The sequence below is a fragment of the Phascolarctos cinereus genome, unplaced genomic scaffold (assembly GCF_003287225.1).
Source record: "Phascolarctos cinereus isolate Bilbo 61053 unplaced genomic scaffold, phaCin_HiC Scaffold_5;HRSCAF=322, whole genome shotgun sequence".
In the NCBI taxonomy this organism is placed as follows: Eukaryota; Metazoa; Chordata; class Mammalia; order Diprotodontia; family Phascolarctidae; genus Phascolarctos; species Phascolarctos cinereus.
In genome coordinates, this window is record NW_027555958.1 from 278,575,184 (window position 1) to 278,598,137 (window position 22,954).

Sequence of the window (22,954 nt, forward strand, 5' to 3'; positions counted from 1 at the left end):
TGCCTTAAAAAACACAAATCCAAGAGAGAATGTGAGGCATAGAGGAAACTAAAAAACTTAAATGAGATAAAGGAACTTACTTTTGAGGAAGGAAAAATAAGACATGTACATAGACACTATAGTTTTTTGTAATTTTTTTGTAATTCCATAAACTATTTGTGGTCAAAAAATCCAAACGCTGAGCAAAATTAAATTAAATTATTCCTGAAGAATAAGGATAATTGTTTGAGAGTTTGTCTTTGAGAAATACTTTTATTCTTTCAAGTCATTTGAAAATGTATTTACCTAAAGCAGGAGTTCTTAACCTTTTTTGTTTCATTGGCTACTTTGGCAGTGCGGTGAAGCCTACAGACCCTTTCTCAGGATATTTTTAAATTCATAAAATAAAAACATAAGAATATAAAGGAAACCAAGTTTATTAAAATAAAGTCACCAAATATTAAAAATGAACAAATAAAGAAAATCAAGTTCACAGATCCAAGGCTAAGTAAAAGAGTATCTATTTTGGTTTGGATTTTTTTGTTTGTTTTTGTTCATGAGTACAGATCTATAACTAGGAGTGCTTTTGCTTGTAGAAAAACTTTTAATTGTGCATTGGAGTGGGGTGTTGCCAACTGTAGTTGCACTGCCAATTCTCCCAGAGAATTCTGCCTACCTTGATGATTGTATGGGAAAATGGGCCTGGAGAAAGAGACACAGAAGCAATGGAACACTGAGGGTGTTAGCTTGGGGGATTGGGAAAGGGATTACCTGCATTTCAGTTATACCAGTGAAAGATCATGAGATGAGGTAGGATGTTATGATGGTGGTTGTTGTAGGGGATTAAGCAGGCACTAGGTCAAAGACATTTATTAATTCAGGGTCTGATCTTATTCATTAACTATGTTTTATTTATTGTTAACCTCCAGGTCCTCAAGCACAGTGAGTTGGCACAGGTTCAAAGAATATTAGTTAAATTAAACTAATTAATTAAATAATAATTAAACTGCATTAGCAGTATAGACAACTTCTTATATAGTATTATTAAAAGGACTCAAGAATTGTATCTCTCACAAACATACCTCTGGAGACACATTTGCTATAATTTGTGAAATGACACCTCTAAGTTATTCCTTTGGGAAAAATCTTTACATACTATGAAAATTAAATATATCTGGTGAAAAATTTGTAAATAATTTATAGCTAACATACATATTAACATACGAATTTAATAATGATTCTGAAAGTATAAGTAGCTATACAAGTTTCAATTTTTTAACAGACTGCAAAGAAAAAAATAAGTTCACAGAATGAACATAGAACCTTGGGCTGTGGGGCCATTGCCAGCCAAGACATAATCATTGGCTCATACATTTCAAGTGATAATTTTATTGTTAATTTCCAGCATTTTTATTTACCTGTTTCATCAGTTGCTGTTTTTCCTTCTAGTTTTAGGAATACTTCGTTCAGAGTTGTCATAGAAACACCATAATGCACAATACCTTGGCCATTATAACTATCAATATCTCTGTAAAGGTCTAAAGAACACATCAAAATATTAAAATTATAAGAATTATTACTTAGATTGATAGTAAATATATTGCTAGACAGACAGACAGAAAGAACAGTCTCAGAATTATCCTCAACTCATCTTTCTCCCCTACCCCATTTGTCTAATTAGATCTTACTATTTCTGTCTCTACAACATCTCTCCCATCTGACCCTTCTTTATATTCACATGGCCATTACCTTAGTTCAAATAATCCTTTCCTCTCACCAGGACAATTGCAGTGATCTTCTAGTGCTTTGCCTCATTTTTCTCCCCATTCCAATATGTCTTCAACACAGGTGCCAAAATGAGCCTCCAATGCCAACCTGTTGCTCGTGGGATAAAATATAAACTCTTCTACTTGGCTTTTAAATCCCTTCATAAGCTGTCCCCAAACTATCTTTCTCTCCTCATTATACTTTACTCCACTTCTTACACTTTGTGATCCAACCAGACTGACGTCTCTGTTCTTCATACTGTGTTCTTTTTTCTTATCCTGTACCTTGCACTGACATGATTAGAACACATTCCCTCCTTACCTCATAGAATCTCTCCCCTCCTTCAAGACACTGCTCATGCACCACCTTTTACACAAAGCCTTTCCTGATCATCTCAATTTCTAATTCTCTCCCTACCTCTTATTTTAGAACAAATAGTGAGCCCCCCAAAAAAAACTTACACTTGAAATGAACTCCTTGATAATTAGAATAATAGAAAACAATGATTCCATGAGACAAGAATTGGTAGGGGACAAAAAGCTCAAATATGGATAAATAGAAGAAAACATAAAATATGTGCTATGAAAAAAAACTGACCAGGAAAACAGGTCAAAGAAATAATCTAATAATAATCAGACCACCAGAAATTAGTGTCCTTAAAAAAAGGCCTGGATATCATATTTCGATAAATCATTAGTGAAAACTATTCAAATATATTAGAACCAGAGAGCAAAGTGAAACTAGAAAGAATCCAGCAGTCACCTCCAGAAAGAATTATCAAAATGAAAACTCTCAGTAATGTCATAGCCCAAACCCAGAACATCTAGGCCCAAGGAACAAATGCTCCAAGTTGTGAAAATTAAAAAGATCAAATACCAAGGAACCACAGTTTTGATCACAAAACGTTGGCAGCTACCATGATAAAGAATAGGAGAACTAGAAGCACAATATTCCAAAAAACAAAAGTTAAGGCCTTATAACCAAAATATCTGTCAAAACTGAATGTAAAAGTGCAGAAAGAATAAGGAGATTTAATGAAATGGAAGATTTTTCAGACCTTGATGAAAAGGCCACAACTAAATAGAAATAGAAGTGGAGCTTAAATTTCTCTCTCTCTACATACAGAATTTACAATTCTAAATCAGATAGCTTTCTGACAGTGTAATTCACTGCAATTCAATAGGAAGCTTGAAAGACAGACTAAATATCTGTAGTCCTTAATTAAATGATGATGTATTCCAAAAGAGTTTGGCCCCTGGAAACTGACTCTTTAAATTGAAAGTTCTCTTTCCTTATGTAGGGAAAAATCAAACTTTTCCCTAGTCTGATGAGGTAGAACTAAAAGATGGAAGAGCCCAAGTGGCACCACTTCAATGGAGGACTTCAGTTGAGGCCCCAACAAGAGGTGAGAAAGATAGTTTAGGCATAGCAAAGGCCAGACACAATACCCAGGTTCCAGATAGTGTAGACCAAGCTGGAAAAAAACACACAATGACACTACTGGAAGACATTCTACGTAGTAAGTTACCTGGAAATTTATCCATCCTTTCAAAGGGCAAAGTATACACAAGCTTTTCTTCACTTTCTTCCCTTAATTTGGCATCAGGGATGTGATGTTTAACAAGAGATGTTATTGTCTCTGAGTCACAGTTTTCATTCCTGTGCAAACTGATGGTTTTGTTAAAACAAAAAAGCAATTTGTTAATATTGTGTACTTACCACCACAACCTTGAAAAAAAGAATTTAATGTCTATTTGTATATATCATTTTACTAGGTTTTATGAATGATACAAATAAAATGTCCTTGTCACCGATTTAGAGAAATCTATAACCTATTTTTCAGATTTATTGACATACAAATCACAGCCATGTGACATAATCCCATTCTTAGAAGGGGGTTTAGAAATCATTCAGTTCAACCTTCACCCCCACCCCCATCTTCCTTATGCTTACAGGACTCTTCCCACTCAGTATTATTATCCTTTTAGAGTTAAATCTTTGATCAACTGACTCTATGATCCTGTATAGGTATTCATTAAGTATTTTATGAAACATGAATGTTGCCTGATAATTTGGGGTAAAACAAAGTGCTAATGGGTAAAAAAGAATGTCCTTTCTTCTCTTCCCTATGTACCACTCGAATTCCTTTTGATCTTTCAAAATCCAACTGAAATGCTACTTCCTTCACAAAGCCTTCTCTGGTTGCATCCACTTGGAGCAAAGAATCTACTGTCATTCACATAGCAGTTTATTTTGTATTTTTATAATGTAATTATGTTTTTAAAAATTGAAAATTTTTTATTTAACTTATTATGCGAACTACCAACATATTTCCACTTGAGTCTTCACAAAGATACAATCCCTGAAAACAATTAAGTAAAACAACATAAAAAAGTGATTATGAAATTTTGTAGTAAAGGAGCTGAGAGGCAGTGTGCATGTCCAGATATCCCTCACCAGAATTAGACAAGAAATACACCAAAGAAACTTAAAAGAAAAACTCCAACAACTAATAGTGAAATAAAAAAGAAATTCCCTGAATGGATCAAAGAATTTCTCAGAAAGGAGAGGCAAGCAGTGCAGAGAGACTGAGGAAATGCACAAGCAAATACAAATTAATAATATAATAAAGAAACCCATAATATGACAAAAATGATTATGAGATAAAAGAATTGGATTATGGTATGGGAACTGTAATTAAAGCTGTGAATGAAAAAAATCTCTAAAGGAGAATAGGTAGCATAGAGCAGAAGCTGGAAAACATGGAAAGCAGTAGACACCTTGAAAAAAAAAGAAATGGATAAGAAAGCACCTAAATATCAATGATATAAGAAGAAGCAGTACAATGAATAGAGGGAAACTGGAAGAATAAAGAGATAGCTACCATCAAAAATGACTGACTGGAGAACAGGTTGTGGAAAGAATCTAAGAACCTTCCATTTACCAAGAGAACATGATAAAACCAGGAATTTGAATAACCTATTGAGGAAATCCTAAAATAAAAATGCTGAGTTGTATTGAACCCAAAGGCAAAATATAAATTTATATATTACTCAGTCACCACCAGAAAGGAATCCTAGACATATCTCATCAAAAATATGGTCATCAAGCTCCAGAATCACCAGACTGAATAGAAAATATTGCAAATGAATAAGAGACAGATTGTACAGTAAGGGACACTAGTCAGATACAAAGAGCACTATGTACTGGCTACCTCCCTACTGACTAGAGGCAGGCCTACAGACATGTCCATGTTTCCATCATACTCAAAAAACTCTCACTTGATCCAACCATCTCTGCTAATTATTACCCTATATTTCTATTCAGTTTTATGACTAAACTCCTTGAGAGGACTATCTAAAGTAGATGCCCCCACTTTTCCCTTCATTCTGTTTTTAACTCTTCATAGTCTGGCCTCTGACCTCATCATTTCACTGAAAGTGATCCCTCCAAGGTAACATTACTTACATTAGTGACATTAGAAATCATTAGATTTCTTAATTGACCTCAATTTTTATCCATCTTGATCTTTCTGTAGCATTTGATATTATCAATTACCCTATTCTTGATACTCTCTTATCTCCAGGTTTTCATGATGCTTCTCTCTCCTGGTTTCCCTCCAAACTGTCTGACCACTCCTCTGTCTCCTTTGCTAGATATTCATCCATCTCATACCCACCAACCGTAGGAGACCCACAAAGCTCCTTTCCAGGTTCTCTTCTCTTCTCCCTCTATATTATTTTACTTGATGATCTCATCAGCACCCAGAGTTTCAATAATTATCTTTATGCAGATGATTCTAAGATCTACTTACCCAGTGCTAACTTCCAGACTGACTTCCAGCCTCACATCTTCAACTGCCATCTCAAGACATCTCAAACTGAATGTTTCATAGACATCCTAAATTCAAAATGTCTAAAACTAAACTCATTGTCTTTTCCCTAAAACTCTCCCTTGTCCCTAATTCCCTTTTTACTGTTGAGAGTACTACCATCCTCCCATGCTCACAACCTAGAAATCATCCTCAACTCCTCATCCCCCCACCCAATCAATTGTCAAGTCATCATTTCTACTTTCACAAAATCACTTGCAAATGCTCCCTTCTCTCCTCTGACATTGAAATCAACCTGATGCAGGCCCTCAAAGCTGGTGTGCTGTAATAACCTGTTGGTTGGTCTCCCTGCTTCAAGTCTCTTCACATTCAAATCCATCCTTCATTCCACTGTCAAAGTGATCTTTCTGAAGCAGAGGGCTGTATATATCATTGCTTCCCCCTTCCTTTTTTTCACCTCCCTGCCTTACAATTCAATAAATTCCAATGGCTCCCTATTACTTCCAGAATCAAATAAAAAGTTTTCTGTCTGGCTTTGAAAGTCTATCATAGTCTGCCTCCTTCCTACCTTTCCAGTCTTCTTACACCTTACTCCCCTTCAATCTTCTTGTTCCTCGTACTTGACGTCACATCTCTTAAGAACATTTTCACTTGTTATTCTCTGTGCCTAGAGTGCTGGCCTTTCTTGTCTCTGCTTTCTGGCTTCCCTGGCTCTCTTCCAATCACAGATGATGTCTTACCTACTGCAAGATTTTCTTGGGCCTCCTTAATCTTAGGGCCTCCCCTCTGAGATTACCCTTAATTTATTCTAAATATATAACGTTTACTCTTTTATTGTGTTCAATTCAAGATTACATCCTTTAAGTTTCACTTACTTGGCCAATTTACACGGCAGATTTCCTGCCCAGTTCTGAAATCTTATCATGAAAAAACAAAAGTTTGTGACCTTGCTGAAAGATAATAATATGGGGGAAATTGTCATTACTTTGAAAAAAGTCACATTCTACTTTTTTTTAATTTCTTTTCCTCACTGAATACTCTTAAGTAATTTAAAATGGTCTGTGTTCATGTGAATTTTTCTTTCTTGGATGCTTTCAAAAGTCTCTCCTTTAGCATGATACTCCAGAAACTGGTAACTACATTTCTTAGTCTGTTAAAGTTAGTGTTCTCTGAATTCTGTCTTTTTGAACTTTGTCCTTTGTTTCCAACATGTTTAAGCAATTTTCTTACATGATTTCCTAGAATATGGCATTCAGATTCTTTGTTTCTTCACATTTTGTTCTTGGAGATTAATAATATTTAGATTGTCTTAACTAATTTTGGCTTATAGAAATATGAGATGTTTTGGGTTTTTTGACTTTTTAACCAGTTTTATCATATTTTGATTTGTTCTGTTGTGGGGTTTTTTTGTGTCAACATTGTTTTGTGTATGAGCTATGTTACTTGTACGAGAGTCCGTTATTTCATTTAGCTTTTTCATTGTGCTTTCTTTGTCAATGCTTAAGCTTGTAATCTTGAATTCTTCCTTCAAATATCTTACTTCTGTTCTAACTTTACTTTTTTTCCTTTAGGGTTTTTTTTTTGCAAGATTTTCCCAGTGAGAATTTCTTTTCTTTTCTTTGTTTTTCTTTTGTATTTTTTCATATATGTATATGTGTATAAATATGTATATGTGTGTGTATATACACAAAAGTAATATTTTTCCACATTTGTCATTGTCTTCATGTGATATGGATCTGGTATTTACTCATAGACTTGCTCTCTATCACCTGGCTAATTGTTTCTACCTTACTCCACATAGTTCTGTAAGAACATCTATACCACCCCTCCCCACCCCTACTCCAACTAGCTTCAAAGTTCCATGTGAGCAAGGTATCTTATCTAAGTCTTATGTCTTATCTAAACCTAAATCAGTGCTGTACACATAGTAGGTGCCCAAAGAATGTGCCTTATTTAGAATTCACTTGCTTATACTTTTTTGTTATAGCAGTATGGCCAGTATATATTCCCATAGATTTTTTCCAAAATGCTATACCTTAAATGATATCCAATCCCCCATTTCTTCTTCAGAAACAGAGAAGAACCTGCACACTTCAACTGTCCATTGGACATAAATACTTTCCTATCTGAGAAGAAAGAAGTGAATGAGAAAGTAAGTTAGGATCTTTTCCATTTACTTTAAAGAAACAATAATGAGCTAGGTGATTCACTGACATGCTGATATATAATGGACTATGTGGTCTCACTGCATTTAATGTAAAAATTAAAATTTAAAATTCAGGATTTAAGTAGGCAGTCATTGAAACTGATGTATTCAATGTTTGGTTATGACTTCTTGGCTGTTTCTATGTCTTCTATAACCTTTTGCTGTTGTTGTTTCATCAAAATTGTTTTGGAGAACAGACCTTAAACTTAGCAAATAACTTCATTTTTCAAATGAATACATATCAGTGTGTCCCGGGTTTTTTAATAGCTCAAATATAAAGTCTGACAGCTCTGGGGAAAATAAAACATTCCCATCTAGTGTAGCCTGTCAAGAATATTTACAATAAATTATTTGCCTTGTTACAGTGGGAGCAGTATTCACTGAGATTCGAAGTGCTACCATAAAGTAGACACACAATGTGTAGAAATAATTGTAACACCAGGCATGTCTCCTACACCCTGCCAATCCCAGATTCTTTTGATGTCTTTCATTTCAGTTCTCAGTTCAGTTCTCAGTTCACCTTAGGTGAGACTAACTGCTCACACAAATTCTTAATATGAGAACAATAGGAAAGCAACTCACCAGCCAGTATATCAGCCTCATCCATGAACTGTGTACTCAAGAGGATCCCTTTTTCTGATTTATGTTCTTTTAGGAGATCCCATACTTGATGCCTTGAAAAGGGATCCAATCCAGCAGTTGGTTCATCCAGCAACAAAACCTGTGGGGGTTAAAAAGCACTTTCCCATTCCAAGTGAAGTTTTTTCAGAGACACAGAAATTATGAAACATGTTTTTCAGTTGGACTTTTAATTTTTAAATTGCATTTTCATATAGTTTCTACCTTATCTATATTTAATAATAAAAGAAGAGCATGAACTTGTAGCAATAGCATTAGATTCTTCTATGAATCATCTGCAATTGCAACTTTTCTTACTTGAGGATCTCCTAAAATGGCCACCGCAAAGGTCAGCTTCCTTTTTTGTCCACCACTTAGGTTTTTTGCAACGGTGTCTTGAATTTTTTCATTTCCAATTCCATAACAACTCTTTGTACCTAATCAAAAGAGTAGACCAAATTTGAAAACCAGAGACTCCTTGGCTTAAGCTGTTTTCTTTATGCTCACCATTAAACATGGAAAAACTTTTTGTTGGACTTTCTTGCCCAAACTTATCATAATTTAATTGCAGATGGATATTTGGGCAGAAATAGAATCAGCTTTCCTTATATGAATAGTTTCCATCTCCATCATACCAAGCCTAACATGCTCCTACCTCTTGTTCCACCTTCTGTGGCTGAATCCCTTTAATTTCAGCAAATAGCCTGAGGTTTTCTTTCATGGTGAGGAAGTCAAATTGTACATTGAATTGTGGACAAACACCAATTATCTTTCTGATTTCTTCCAAATCTGCCTTGTCCAACAGTTTGTTGTCATAGATGGTAGCTGAGCCTATAAGTAGAAGTTTAAACAGAGATAAGGGTAGGGGCAGAGAAGGGAATAAGCATTTAAATAACACCTAGTATGTACCAGGCACTATACTAAGTTCTTTTTACAAATATTTTCTCATTGAATAACATAAAAATACTTTGTCAGTCTGGCGTTTGTTCATGGGGAGAGGGATGGAGGAGAGGGATGGAGAAGGGGGGTGGAGATCTCTTACTACATATATTCTATGAAGAAGAGATGTGCTATTTTTCAAATAGCACAGGAAGGGGCAGCTAGGTGGTGCAGTGGATAGAGCACTGGCCTTGAAGTCAGGAGGACCTGAGTTCAAATCCAGCCTCAAACCAAACACTTGACACTTACTAGCTATGTGACTCTGAGCAAGTCACTTAACCCCAGTTGCCTAACCAAAAAAAAAAAATTAGCACAAGAAAGCTTTTCTATGTTACCCTCAAGGATAATCTCATCAGTCAAGCATTCTTATGATTGGTATGTGATTGATGATATTTTCTTGGCCATCATTTTTTGGCTATAGTAATATTTTTTTCCTTTTTTTCCCCCCAGAATCTTTCTTCTTTTAGATAACTTGAAAACTCATGCCACAAAGCCTTTGATTTTTTTGTTCTTGTTGCCAGCAGCATTGATTTATTTTCATGTAATTATCCTGATCTAAATCTTCTCGTCAACTTCATCCTAAAAAGCTGACCAGATTCTTCCTGATTAAGCCTTGAATGACCTGATAGTAGAATTAGTGCAGTGTAGTCATTAGAGTTCTGGGTTTGGGGTAAGGATTGCCTGGGTTCAAATGTCCCTGTCATTTACTACACAGATGACCTTGAGCACTTGTCCAAAGATTTAAAGTCCAGGTGCCTCAGGCAGCTTCCTTAGATTTATCTACTATGGCATAGATAGATTGTGATTTATTGACAAAATCACATGTAAAGAAATATAAGAATGCACATGTCTTAATAATAATTGATGGCCCTACTAAGAATCCCCCTGAGGGGATTAGGGTTAGGGTTAGCTCAGAGTGAACACTCTCAGACTACACTAATTTTATGGAGAATCATCAAAAGATAATAGGAACCAATGATTCTTTATGAAGCCTTTTGTGATCATTGACAAATATGAGGTTCCCTCTCCAAATTACTTGTGTCTCACTCTTAATGCCATCCCAACACCTAGCTTGGTCCACCTCCATCTTATCCCCCACCTGAGTTGTGCAGAGACCCCACAGTTTTTCTGATATGGACTTCTGTGCTTCAGATGCTTTGTGTAGGGCTATTTCTACCAAGTCATGCAACCTCTTCACATACATATTTTGAATGCAAAACAACCTTTTGTACACTTTGCCTTGGGGAAATTAATTTCTCACCTTCTGTTGGAACAATCAGTCCACTAAGGATATTTAGCAGTGTTGATTTTCCTGCTCCACTGTGACCAAGTATTGCAGTGATCTGGCCTTCATAGATGTCCAATTGCAAACCTAGTGGTAAAATGAAAATATCTTATTTTTAGGCTGAAATACTAAAACTAAGCATATCATTATGTTGAGGTTTGGGAGTTTAGGGGTGGTGGAACCCCAAAATCATGACACACAGGTCCTGCTTGAAAGAATTCAACCACAGCCTTCTTTCAGCCAAAGACAAGGTTTATTAGAACATCTGCCATATTGGCCAGACTCTTAGGAATCTTAAAGTTAGGGGGCTATTGGCTAGATTTTAAGAATCTGAGCACCTTAATGGAGACAAGATGGACCTTATATACAGAAAGACTGTGGGAGAGATCCAGGAGTGGCCAAGTAGTCTGAGGGACTGTGTGGTAATAGAATGCCAGGGACCTGGACCACCTGGCCAAGGGAGAATAGAGCATAGCTAGGATTAAGGATGGGAAGTGGCCAGGGGCCATAGGGAGATAAGACAATGGAGGGCTAGGCTAGGTTAAATATAACAGAGAATTGAGAGATTAGGCATAGCCACAATGAAAAGCCAGGATTATAACCTCAGGTGAACCAGAGATTTGGCCCTGTGAGAACACCCAGAGTTTTTCTTTTCTGGGGTCCAGATCCAACCCATCAAGTTTATTCTCAGGAAAAATTCAGAATGAGAATATAAATTTGTTTAGTGCCCAGCTCTAATAATCAATTATTTTGTGATGTTTTCATAGTCACTGAGAGTAAAAGGAGTAAGCAGCTTAGATAACATCACGTATTTCTTCTAAAGATGAACATATGCTTCAAGGGGATGCAACAAATGTTTGCACTCACTGATAAATCAATGAGAAATTGCTGGAGGAGGAGGTATGATCATTTGAATCACTACATTTGACTTGCTGAAGACAACATGTTAAAAAGCATGGAAGCAAGCACACAGCCCTACTTCACTCCATTGGTGACTGAGAAAGCATAAGAGCATCATTATCCAAAAGCCATGCAAATATGCCATTATGAAACTGGCATACAATACTGATGAACTTCTCTGGGCAATGTCAAAAGCCTCTATCAGATTGATGAATATTGTATACAGGCCTCTGTTCTGCTCCTGGCATTTCTCCTAGAGTTGTCAGGCAGCAAACACCACATCAACCGCGCCTTCACCCTTTCTGAAGCCACACTGGCTTTCAGGTAGATGACCATCTGTCAGGTGAAGGATCAGCCTATTAAGGAAGACTCTGGCAAGAATTTTGCCAACAATGACCAAGAAAGACTTCCCTGTGATTGTCACAGGACAATTTATTTCCTTTTCTTTTATAGAGATGGATAATGGAGACATTCTTGAACTCTTGGGGATAAACTCATCTTGCCATATGTAACACAGAAGATTTCAGTCAACTTTTGTATAAGCAGTGGACCCCCTGCCTTATAAATCTCTGATGGAATAGAATCAGCACCAGACACTTCACCGCATGAGAGGATCTTAATGACATTCAAAACCTCTTCTTCAGTTGGAAGTTTAGCTAGAGAAGTACTGACTTCGACCTGAGCATATGGTCAATGATTTCAGCATTGGTTGAGAACACTGTAAAAGCAAGTATTTAGCCCATCTTCTCTAGGATCATGTCCTTATCACTGATCAGTTTGGCTCCATCAATGCTGAATAGTTGAGATGCACCAGAGATCTTTGACCCATGAATAGTCTTAAGGGCATTATAGAAGTGCTTTGGATTGCTGCTATCAGTATGAAATTGAATTTCATCTGTCTTTTTAGTGAGCCAAGAATCCTATATCTCTCTAAGCTTTGATTGTACTTTACTTTTGATGGAGAAGTTGAACGGAAATAAAACAAATGATGAGCCAGTGATCAGGATCTAGGGAGGGGAACAATGGAGTAGCAATGGAGTGAAAACAGATCACTTCACTTATAGATCACATTCTATGTCTTTCACCACTTTCTTCTTGGTAAAGAAAGGAGTGAAGGCCAGGAGGAAGGCAGGAAAATGTATAAGAGAATATGACATAGGGAAATGTATAATTAATAATCATAATAATTAATATGAATGATATAAACTTGTCCATAAAACAGAAGAAGACAGCACAATGGATTAAAAAGCAGCATCCAAACATAGTTTGCAAGAAACACACTAGAAATAAAAATACCTACAATTAAAATAAAGGAACAAAATAGAATTCAGGTAAACTCATAAAAGCAAGAGTAACAATATCTCAAACAAGAAACAATAAAACCATCTACCGAAACAAACTCAAAACTCTATGAACACAATTACAAAACACTCTTCACACAAATAAAATCAGATCTAAATAATTGGAAAAACATCAGTTGCTGGGTAGGCCAAGCTAATATAATAAAAATGACAATCCTACCTAAGCTAATTTACTTATTCAGTGCCATACCAATCAAACTACCAAAAAATTATTTTATAGAGTTAGAAAAAATAATAACAAGATTCATTTGGAAGAACAAAAGTTTCAGAATATCAAAGGAATTAATGAAAAGAAATGCAGGGCAAGGTGGCCTAGCAATTCCAGATCTTAAATTGTATTATAAAGCAGCAATCATCAAAACTGCTTGGTACTGGCTAAGAAATAGAGGTGGATCAATGGAATAGCTTAAATATTCAAGACACAGTAGTCAATGACTATAGTAATCTATTATTTGATAAACCCAAAGACCCCAGCTTCTGGGATAAGAACCCACTCTTTGAAAAAAACTGCTGGGAAAACTGGAAAAGAGTATGGCAGAAACTAGCATAGACCCAAATCTCACACCATATACCAAAATAAATGGGTTCATTGACTTACATATAAAGGCTGATACATAAGCAAACTGGGAGAACAAGGAATAGTTTATCTATCAGATCTATGGAGAACAGAAGAATTCATGACCAAACAGAGAGAGAACATTATGAAAAGCAAAATGGATAATTTTGATTACATGAAATTGAAAAGTTTTTGCACAAACAAAGCCAATGCAACTAAGATTAGAAGGAAGGTAGAAAATTAGGAAAGAATTTTTACAACCAGTCTCTCTGTAAAGCCTCATTTCTAAAATATATAGAGAATTAAGACAAATTTATAAGAACACAAGCCATTCCCCAATTGATAAATGGTCAAAGGATAAACAGACAGTTCTCAGATGAAGAAATTAAAGCCATCTATAGTCATATGAAAAAATGCTCTAAATCATTATTGATTAGAGAAATGCAAATCAAAACAACTCTGAGGTACCACATCACACCTATCAGAATGGCCAACATGACAAAACAGGAAAATGATAAATGTTGGAGAAGATGTGGGAAAATTGGAACACTCATGCATTGTTGGTGGAGTTGTGAAATGATCCAACCATTTTGGAGAACAATTTGGAACTATGCCCAAAGGGCTACAAAAATGTGCATACCCTTTGATCCAGCAATAGCACTTCTAGGGCTGTATTCCAAAGAGATCATACAGATGGGAAAGGGCCCCACATGTACAAAAATATTCATAACAGCTCTTTTTGTGGTAGCAAAGAATTGGAAATTGAGAGGATGCCCATCAATTGGGTAATGGCTGAGTAAGCTGTGTATATGAATGTAGTGGAATACTATTGTGCTGTAAGAAATGATGAACAGGTTGACTTCAGAAAAACCTGGAAAGACTTATATGGTCAGATGCTGAGTGAAGTGAGCAGAACCAAGAGAACTTTGTACACAATAACAGCCACATTGTGCGATGACTAATGTTGATAAGCTTAACCCTTCTCAGCATTACAAGGATCTAAGACACCTCCAGAGGCCTCGTGATGGAAAATGCTATCCACATCCAAGGAAAGAACTATAGAAGCTGAATCGCTATCATTTTTTTTCTCTTCTGTTGAGTTTTGTTTCCTCTTTCTGGTGGTTCCTCCTATTGGTTTTAATTTTTACCTACAACTTCACTAATGTGAAAATGTTTAATAGGAATGTAAATGTATAGCCTATATCAGATTGTGTTCTGTCTTGGGGAGGGTGGTGGGAAGGAAGGGGGAGAAAAATTTTAAACTCAAAAGCATACGGAAGTGATTATTGATAAATCAAAATAAACTAATAAAATTTAAAATTTAAAAAAGAAAAAAGAAACAATAAAACCAGATGTAGGTTAAAGAGGTAAAGGCAGAAATTATATTATACTTAAAAGCATCATAGACAGTGGAATAATATAATAATTAACAAATGTTCATCAAATTGTATAGCACCTAAGTACCTAAAATAAACCCTAATCAAATTATAGGAAGAAATAGGGCATAAAACTATAATAGTTGGAGACTTTAATGTACCTCTTTTCATGCCTACATAAATCCAATCAAAAAAATAAAGTCCCATTTAGGGCTAAAAAAAAATTGGATATGATGGGTCTCAGCAGGGAGGTAGCCAGAAAATAAGGAGAGATTGAAAGTGATAAAGAGAGGGATAAAAGGGACAAGACCCTAGACCAGAAGAGAGGGAATGAGATCCAGTGCACAAATAGGACACAATAGAACACAATTTCATTGGCAAAAAGAAACTACTTTTACTTCAAAAACTGGTTCAGAGTAGGAGAGATTGGGTGAAAATGTCAGGAGAAAGTAACAAAAATGAAGGGCAGAAGAAAAGATGGCCTCAGTTTTCTTAGTAAATATTGAGAATCTCATATGCTGTGATACAAAGGGTGGGGCAATGGCATGCTGGTAAATACTTAACAACTAGCTCTCCAAAATATATATATACCAGTAACATACATTTTTGTGTTTTATCTGCCTTAATAACATTTTCTCTATCATTTTCTTAAGTACAGATAATCAAAGAAATAAAAAAAAACCCTGATTTGTAACACTTGCCCATTTCTGAGGTATAAATATTAGCAGTAAAGATTTAATAATAAGTTCTTATTAGCTACCAGTTGGTTCTAGCATACCACTGGGTAAAGGTGACATTGAGGTACTGAGAAGAGAGGAATAGGTATAAAAGCTCCATTGTTGGAGTATGATAGAGAATCAAAAACAAAAGAACTACCATCAAACTGTGAGACTCAGTTGAAATTAGATAACATGAATATGTAATGGGCACAGAGTAGTTGTTATTTCCTCCAAGGCCCTTCAGCCCCATACAGAGTAGGAATCAAGAGGGCAGATGATAAGGATGACCTGCAGATAAGATTTGTCAGAGAGAAAATTATAGAAGGACCAAAAGGCAAGAATTAAAGGGTGGAGGACAGTTTATAAATTAACTGGTTAATTATGGAATTAACATTGTGAATATCTAAAAGGCCATTGATTATGAATTCTTAAATTAAAAAATTCAGAGCACTTCCACTTCCAGGAGCCAAGATGGTGGAGTAAAAAGGTAGTCACTCTCACCCTCCTATCAACCTCTGAAAACCCAGAAAATATCACCCCAGAAAAAAAAACCCTGGAACAGCTGAACTAGAAGAAAGATGTGAACAGCAGTGCAGCAGCCCAGCAAACAGTGCCTCAGCAAAAATAAGGGAAGCATCACTACAAAGGACCCCAGGCAGATAAGCACCCTGCAGCATTCATCTGAAAGGAGCAGAAGAAAGCAACCTAGATTCTTCCTAAAGTCCCAGCCTTGCTGATTCCAACCCAACACCAGGTAAGCTGTCAGAACCCTACAGTCTCCAACTGTCAACCAGGAGGAGATCCTGAAGCTGAGGTGGTAGAGCAGGCAAACACCAACACCTGGACCTCCAAGAGGCTCGGTGAGGGTGGGGGAACCGGTGGAAACCAGCTCAGAAAACCACCAGATGCCTTGGCACTCTACAGCAAAGGAATCTCCAGTGCATTAGCAGAAACGAGGGAGGCAGCACTGCAAGGAGCCCCAAGCAGATAAACACCCTGCAGTACCCATCTAAAAAGAGCTGAAGAAATCTAAAGGAAAGGAAAAGCAGGCAACTTAGAATTGCCAGAAAGTTCCAACCTTGTTGATTCCAGCCCAACACGAGGTAAGCTGCCAAAACCCTACAGCCTCCAATTGCCAACATAAGAGGCCCCAGCACACAAAGCCAGTGACCAAGACCTAGGCCCCCAACACAAGAAGCTTGGGTCAGTGCCTCTGTTCACCAGCAGGGGAGCTCAATCTCTTTATAGGCCAGGGAATAAAGAAACCATGAGTAAAAAGAAACATACCATAGATCATATTATGAGAAGAGTGAAGATCAAGACAGAAATTCTGAAGATAACATTGTCAACAAACCCACATCTGCAACATCAAAAGGGAATATGAACTGGTCTGAAACCCAAAAAGCCTTTTTAGAAGAGCTAAAGAAGGATTCTAAAAGTCTAATGAGAGAGGTAGAACAGTCCTTAAAAAATACAATTGGCCAACTGGGAAAAAAGTACACTGAAGAAAACAAGTCCCTAAAAAGCACAATTGGCAAACTGAAAAAAAGTACACCGAAGAAAACAAATCCCTTAAAAATACAATTGGCCAATTGAAGAAGGAAGTACAAAAACTAACAGAAGAAAACAATCTGTTAAAAACCAGAATTGGCTTTCCCCTGGCTGGCTGTGCAGAGCCCGCACGATGCCCGGAGTCACGGTGAAGGACGTGAACCAGCAGGAGTTCGTCCGGGCCTTGGCCGCCTTCCTGAAAAAGTCAGAGAAGCTGAAAGTCCCGAATGGGTGGACATGGTCAAGGTGGCCAAACATAAGGAGCTAGCGCCCTACCACAAGAACTGGCTCTACACCCAGCCGCCTCCAGGGCGGTGCCGGCGTGGGCTCCATGACCAAGATCTACAGAGGGCGCCAGCGCAATGGGGTCTTCCCCAGCCACTTCAGCAGAGGCTCCAAGAGCATGACCCAGAGGGTTCTGCAGCCCTGGAAGGCCTCAAGATGGTGGAGAAGGACCAAGATGGGGGCCAGAAGCTGACACCTCAGGGACAGAGAGACCTGGACAGAATTGCCAGACAGGTAGCAGCTGCCAACAAGAAACATTAGGACAAACCACACCAGATTCATTAATAAATTGCCTTGTTCGTAAAAAAAAAAAACCCTAGAATTGGACAAATGGAAACTAATGACTCTATGAGAGAGCAAAAATCAGTCAAACAGAAATAAAAAAATGAAAAAATACATGAAAACATAAAATACCTCATCGGTAAAACAACCAACCTGGAAAATTGATCCAGGAGAGACAACTTAAAAATCATTGGACTACCTGAAAATCATGATGAAAAAAAGAGTCTGGACAGTATCTTTCAGGAAATCATAAAGGAAAACTGCCTGGAAGTCCTAGAACCAAAGGGTAAGGTAACCATAGAAAGAATACACTGCTTACCACCTGAAAGAGATCCCAAATTGACAACGCCAAGGAATACAATAGCAAAATTCCAAAATTACCAGATGAAAGAGAAGGTGCTGCAAGCAGCCAGAAAGAAGCAATTTAAATATCATGGAACCACAGTGAGGATTACACAGGACCTTGCAGCTTCTACATTAAAAACTGGGTGTGGAACATGATATTCCCTAAGGCAAAGGAGTTTGGATTGCAGCCAAGGATCAACTACCCTGCAAAAATGAGCATGATTTTTCAAGGGCGGAGATGGATATTCACTGAAATAGGGGACTTTCAAACCCTCCTGATGAAAAGACCAGAGCTCAACAAAAAACTTGATCTTCAAGTACAATATTCAAGAAAGACATAAAAAGTAAATGGGACAGAAAGATACAAAATGTTGTAATAAGGGCGGACTGTTTACATCCCTACAAGGGAAGATGACACTTGCAACTCTTGAGAACTGCATTGTTATTATACCACGTTAAAGGAGTATACATAAAGGGGTTGGATATTAGTTGACTTTGACTTAATGATTAAAAAAAATGTAATCAAGTGGGTTAAATGTATCCAAGTAAGTGGATTAGTCTGATCTTAGAAAATGTACTGAGAAAGGAGGAGGCAGACAAGGGTAAATTACATTACAGGAAAAGACAGAAAATCCTATTACAGCAGACAGAAAGAAGGGAGGGGGGTGAGCATTGTTTGAACCTTACCCTCATCAGATTTGGCTCAAGAAGGGAATAACATAGTCAGTTGGGCATAGAAATCTAACTTGCCCTATGGGCAGTGGGAGGGAAGGGGGAAGGAAAAAGGAGGGGTGTTAGAAGGGAGGGAAGAAGCAGTAAAGGCAAAGGGAAAAAAAGGGAAAGGGATAGTAGAAGGGAGGAGAGACTGAAGGAGGTGGTGGTCAAAAGCAGAACACTAGTGAGGAGGGAAAAGGAGAAAGGAGAAAGAAAAGCATAAATGGGGGGAAAGGATGGAGAAAAAGACACAGACAGTAATCATAACTGTGAAAGTTGAATCACTATCTTTTTTTTTTCTCTTCCGTTGAGTTTTGTTTCCTCTTTCTGATGGTTCCTCCTATTGGTTTTAATTTTTACTTACAACTTCACTAATGTGAAAATATGTTTAAAAGGAACGTAAATGTATAGCCTATATCAGATTGTGCACTATCTTGGAGAGGGTGGTGAGGAGGAAGGGGGAGAAAAATTTTAAACTCAAAAGCATATGGAAGTGATTGTTGATAAATCAAAATAAATTAATTTTTAAAAATTCAAATACACAGGAAAAAATTTAAAGATGAAGGGGAAATAATTTGTTTAATTATTTTCTTTTAAAATGTAAATATTTCTGATCATGTGGTTTCATTTTATTTTTATTTTTATTTTGTTTGTTTCTATTTGCTCAGTTTGATTTTAGTTTGTAAAAAGATATTTTTAGAAGAAATTATTTAGTGACTAACAATCTTTTAAGTGAAATTTGTGAAATAAGAAAACCAAGCCAAACTCAGTAATGGGAATATTGAAATAAGTTAATGTCATAGAATCATAGAATGTGAGAGGTAGAAGAGACCTTAGATATAAAATATTAGAATTCTCTAACTTAATATATGAGGAAATAGATTAAGTAGTGAAATGATTTGCCCCAGGTCATGGATCTAGCTCATAGAAAAATCAGGATGAATAATTATGTGTCTTTATATAATACTTTAAAGTCTACAAAGCACTTTTCTCATGCTTCTATGAGATAAGTGGTAAAAAAAAATTCATTTTTATTTTACAGATATAGATAATGGATCTCAGAGAGGTGAAATGACTTGTCTGAGGTCACTCAAATACCAAGGACTAGAGCCAGGACTTTAACCTAGGTCTCCTGATTCATTGATTTATGGATAGGGAACTTTGTTCCAATCTCAATGCTTCCAGTAGCTAGCTATGTAACCTTGGGGAACTCCTAAGAAATAAGGTAGTGGTCAGCCCTTTGATTTAAGAATATCACTTTGAGGGGCAGCTAGGTGGCGCAGTAGATAGAGCACCGGCCCTGAAGTCAGGAGGACCTGAGTTCAAATCTGGCCTCAGACCAAACACTTGACACTTTCTAGCTGTGTGACCCTGGGCAAGTCACTTAACCCCAATTGCCTAAAAGGAAAAAAAAAAGAATATCACTTTGATAACTGTATAGAAGATGGACTAGAGAGGCAAGAGTCAGAATGCAAGAAAACCAATGAAAAAGTTCAGGAAGAAGCCTAAATTAGAACAGTGGATGTGTAACTGGAGAACAGACAGACGTGTGAGAGAAATTGTGGAGGCAGAATTGAAACAATTTGACAAGTTATAATAGAGGGAGCAATAATTGGATAGAGAAAGTAATGCATGAGGGAGAACAGTTCAGAAGTTCTTAGGTTATGAATGTGCATGACTAGAAAGATAGTGCTGCTTTTGACAGAAATAAGAAAGGTAGGAGAAGGAGGAAGTGGGTTTTTGCTGGGGGAAAATGAGTTTCATTCTTGGGTATGCTGTGTTTGAAATTCCTATGGGGTATACAGGTGAAGATATGTAGTAGACAGTCAAAGATATATGCCTGGAATACAACACATTGATAAACTATGACAACTAATTAGATGACAGTCAGACACAGAGATGGAGAAAGATAAAGAGGGACAGACAGAGAAAAAGAGAGAGCCCACACAGTAGGAAGCAGGATATGGATGATAATTCTGAGAGAGAAAGATGGACCAGATAAGTAAGAAAACCAATAGCATCATTAAAATCCCATTGAGGAGAGGAGAGGCTAGAGGAGGGAGTAATCACTGCAGAGAGGTCAAAATGATGGATCTAAGAACGAAAATATCATTGGTGACCTTAATGAGAGTGATAGCTGTCAGGTTGTGAGGTTAGAAGACAGAAGTCAGAACACAGAAGTAAATGAAAGGTAAGAAAGTGGAGGTAATGGGAATATACAGCTTTTTCTAGCATTTGGGCTATGAAAGTGAAAAGAGCCATAGAATAATAGTTTGAGGGAGTCAGTGAAGTATATGGGGTGCAGGAGGATGGGTAGATATAAGCATGTTTGTAGACAATAAGGAAGGAATTAGAGAAAAAGAGGGGATGATCAAAGGGTCGTATTATCAGAGAAGATAAAAGGGAGTGGATCAAGAAACTAATGGAGAGGTTGACTTTGGAAAAGATAAGGGCTTTCTCTTCCTCTGAGACTGGATAGAAGGAGGAGGGAATGGATGCTGATGTGGAAAGGATTTAAAGTGAGAAGTTAGAGCCGGAACAAATTACCTCAATTTTTTTCTCAGTAAAACATGAAATGAGATCTTCCACAGCAAGGGAGAGGGAATATGTGGTGTACATAATTTGAGGAAATAAGCTAAGATTTGGAATAGAAGTATATGAAGAGGTAGGATAGAGAATCAATCAGGGAAAAGGGGGAGGACTGATTTACAGCCATTACTGCTGTAACACTTTATTTAAATGTCAATAAAACAATTATATTTTCCTCCTTACCTTTCAAAGCTTCCACTTTCTCAGTCTTCCCTTTATATTCTTTCCTGATGTTTCTGATTCTGAAAGAATGATAAAGTAAACACATAGCTACAGTCTTTTTCATTATTAGAGCTGGCAATATCAGCCCTGAAGTCCAGAAGATAGATGCTAAAACACCTAAAACCTATCCATTTCATTTAACTTTTGCCCAAGTCTGGTCCTGGTGTAACTGATAAGATCCATTAAATTTCCACCAATTTTTTTTTCTATACTCACATAATTCATTACCTGATGGCTTCTTTCCCATGGAATTCTGGAGATACTGGTTCAAAAGAGTCAGAGCAATATTCAGGGCTGGTCTCATTCTCTATGACTTTGTGCTGTTGATGTTGAGACTTTAGAAAAAACAGGGGAGAATGCCGGTATCCATACTCATCTAATTTAACAAAAGGATATTATATATTGGGTCATATCACTTTATTTTTTTTTCACTTTCAATATAAATTTATTTATTTTTGGTTTTCAATATTTACTTCCTCAAGATTTTGAGTTCCAAATTTTCACCCCATCTCACCCTAAGGTGGCATGCATTCTATATATCCCTTCCCCTAGTCTGCCCTCTCTTCTATCTCTCCCCCCCCTCTTGTCCCTTTCCCCTTCTTTTTTTCTGTAGGACAGGATAGACTTCTGTACCCCATTTCCTGTATTTCTTATTTCCCAGTTGGATGTGAAAACTTTTTTTAAACATATGTTTTTAAAACTTGGGTTCCAAATTTTTTCCTTTCCTCCCTCTCCACCCACTCTCACTGAAAAGGCAAGCAACTCAATATAGGTTATATATGTGCGGTTACGCAAAATATTTCCGTAGTGGAGATGTTGTGAAAAACTACCTCTATTTCCCTTAATCCTATCCAGCCCTCCCATTTATTCTATTCTTTCTTTTGACCCTGTCCCTCCTCAGAAGTATTTACTTCTGATTACCCCCTTTCCCAGTCTGCCCTCCTTTCTATCATCCCCCTGCTCTCTTGTCCCCTTCTCCCCCTATTTTCCTATAAGGTAAGACAGATTTCCATACCCATTGAACATGTATGTTATTCCTTCCATAAGCTGAATCTTATGAGAAAAGATTCACTCATTCCCTCTCACCTTCTCCCATTTCCCCTTTACTGTAAGAGCCTTTTCTTTTCTGGTTTTTTTTTTTGTGAGATAATTTACCCCATTCTACCTCTCCCTTTCTTCTTTTCCTAGTATAATCCTCTCTCATCCCTTAATTTTATTCTCCAGATATGACCCCTTAATCATCAACTCGGCCTGTGCCCTCTATCTATCTATCTATCTATCTATTTATCTATCTACATACATATAATTTTTTCCCTCCAACTACTCTAATACTAACAAAGGTCTCATGAGTTATAAATATTATCTTTCCATGCAGGAATGTAACAGTTCAACTTTAATAAGTCTCTTATGATTTCTCTTCTTGTTTAC

The 22,954-nt window shown here is 36.9% G+C and overlaps 1 protein-coding gene and 1 pseudogene across 1 annotated transcript in view; one reads left to right on the top strand and one right to left on the bottom strand.

The window, feature by feature from the left end:
- The window catches only part of LOC110219296 (ATP-binding cassette sub-family A member 10-like), a 149,849-nt gene that overhangs the window by 58,443 nt on the left and 68,452 nt on the right, over positions 1–22,954 (bottom strand).
- On the top strand, positions 17,195–17,682 carry LOC110218287 (small ribosomal subunit protein eS19 pseudogene; annotated as a pseudogene).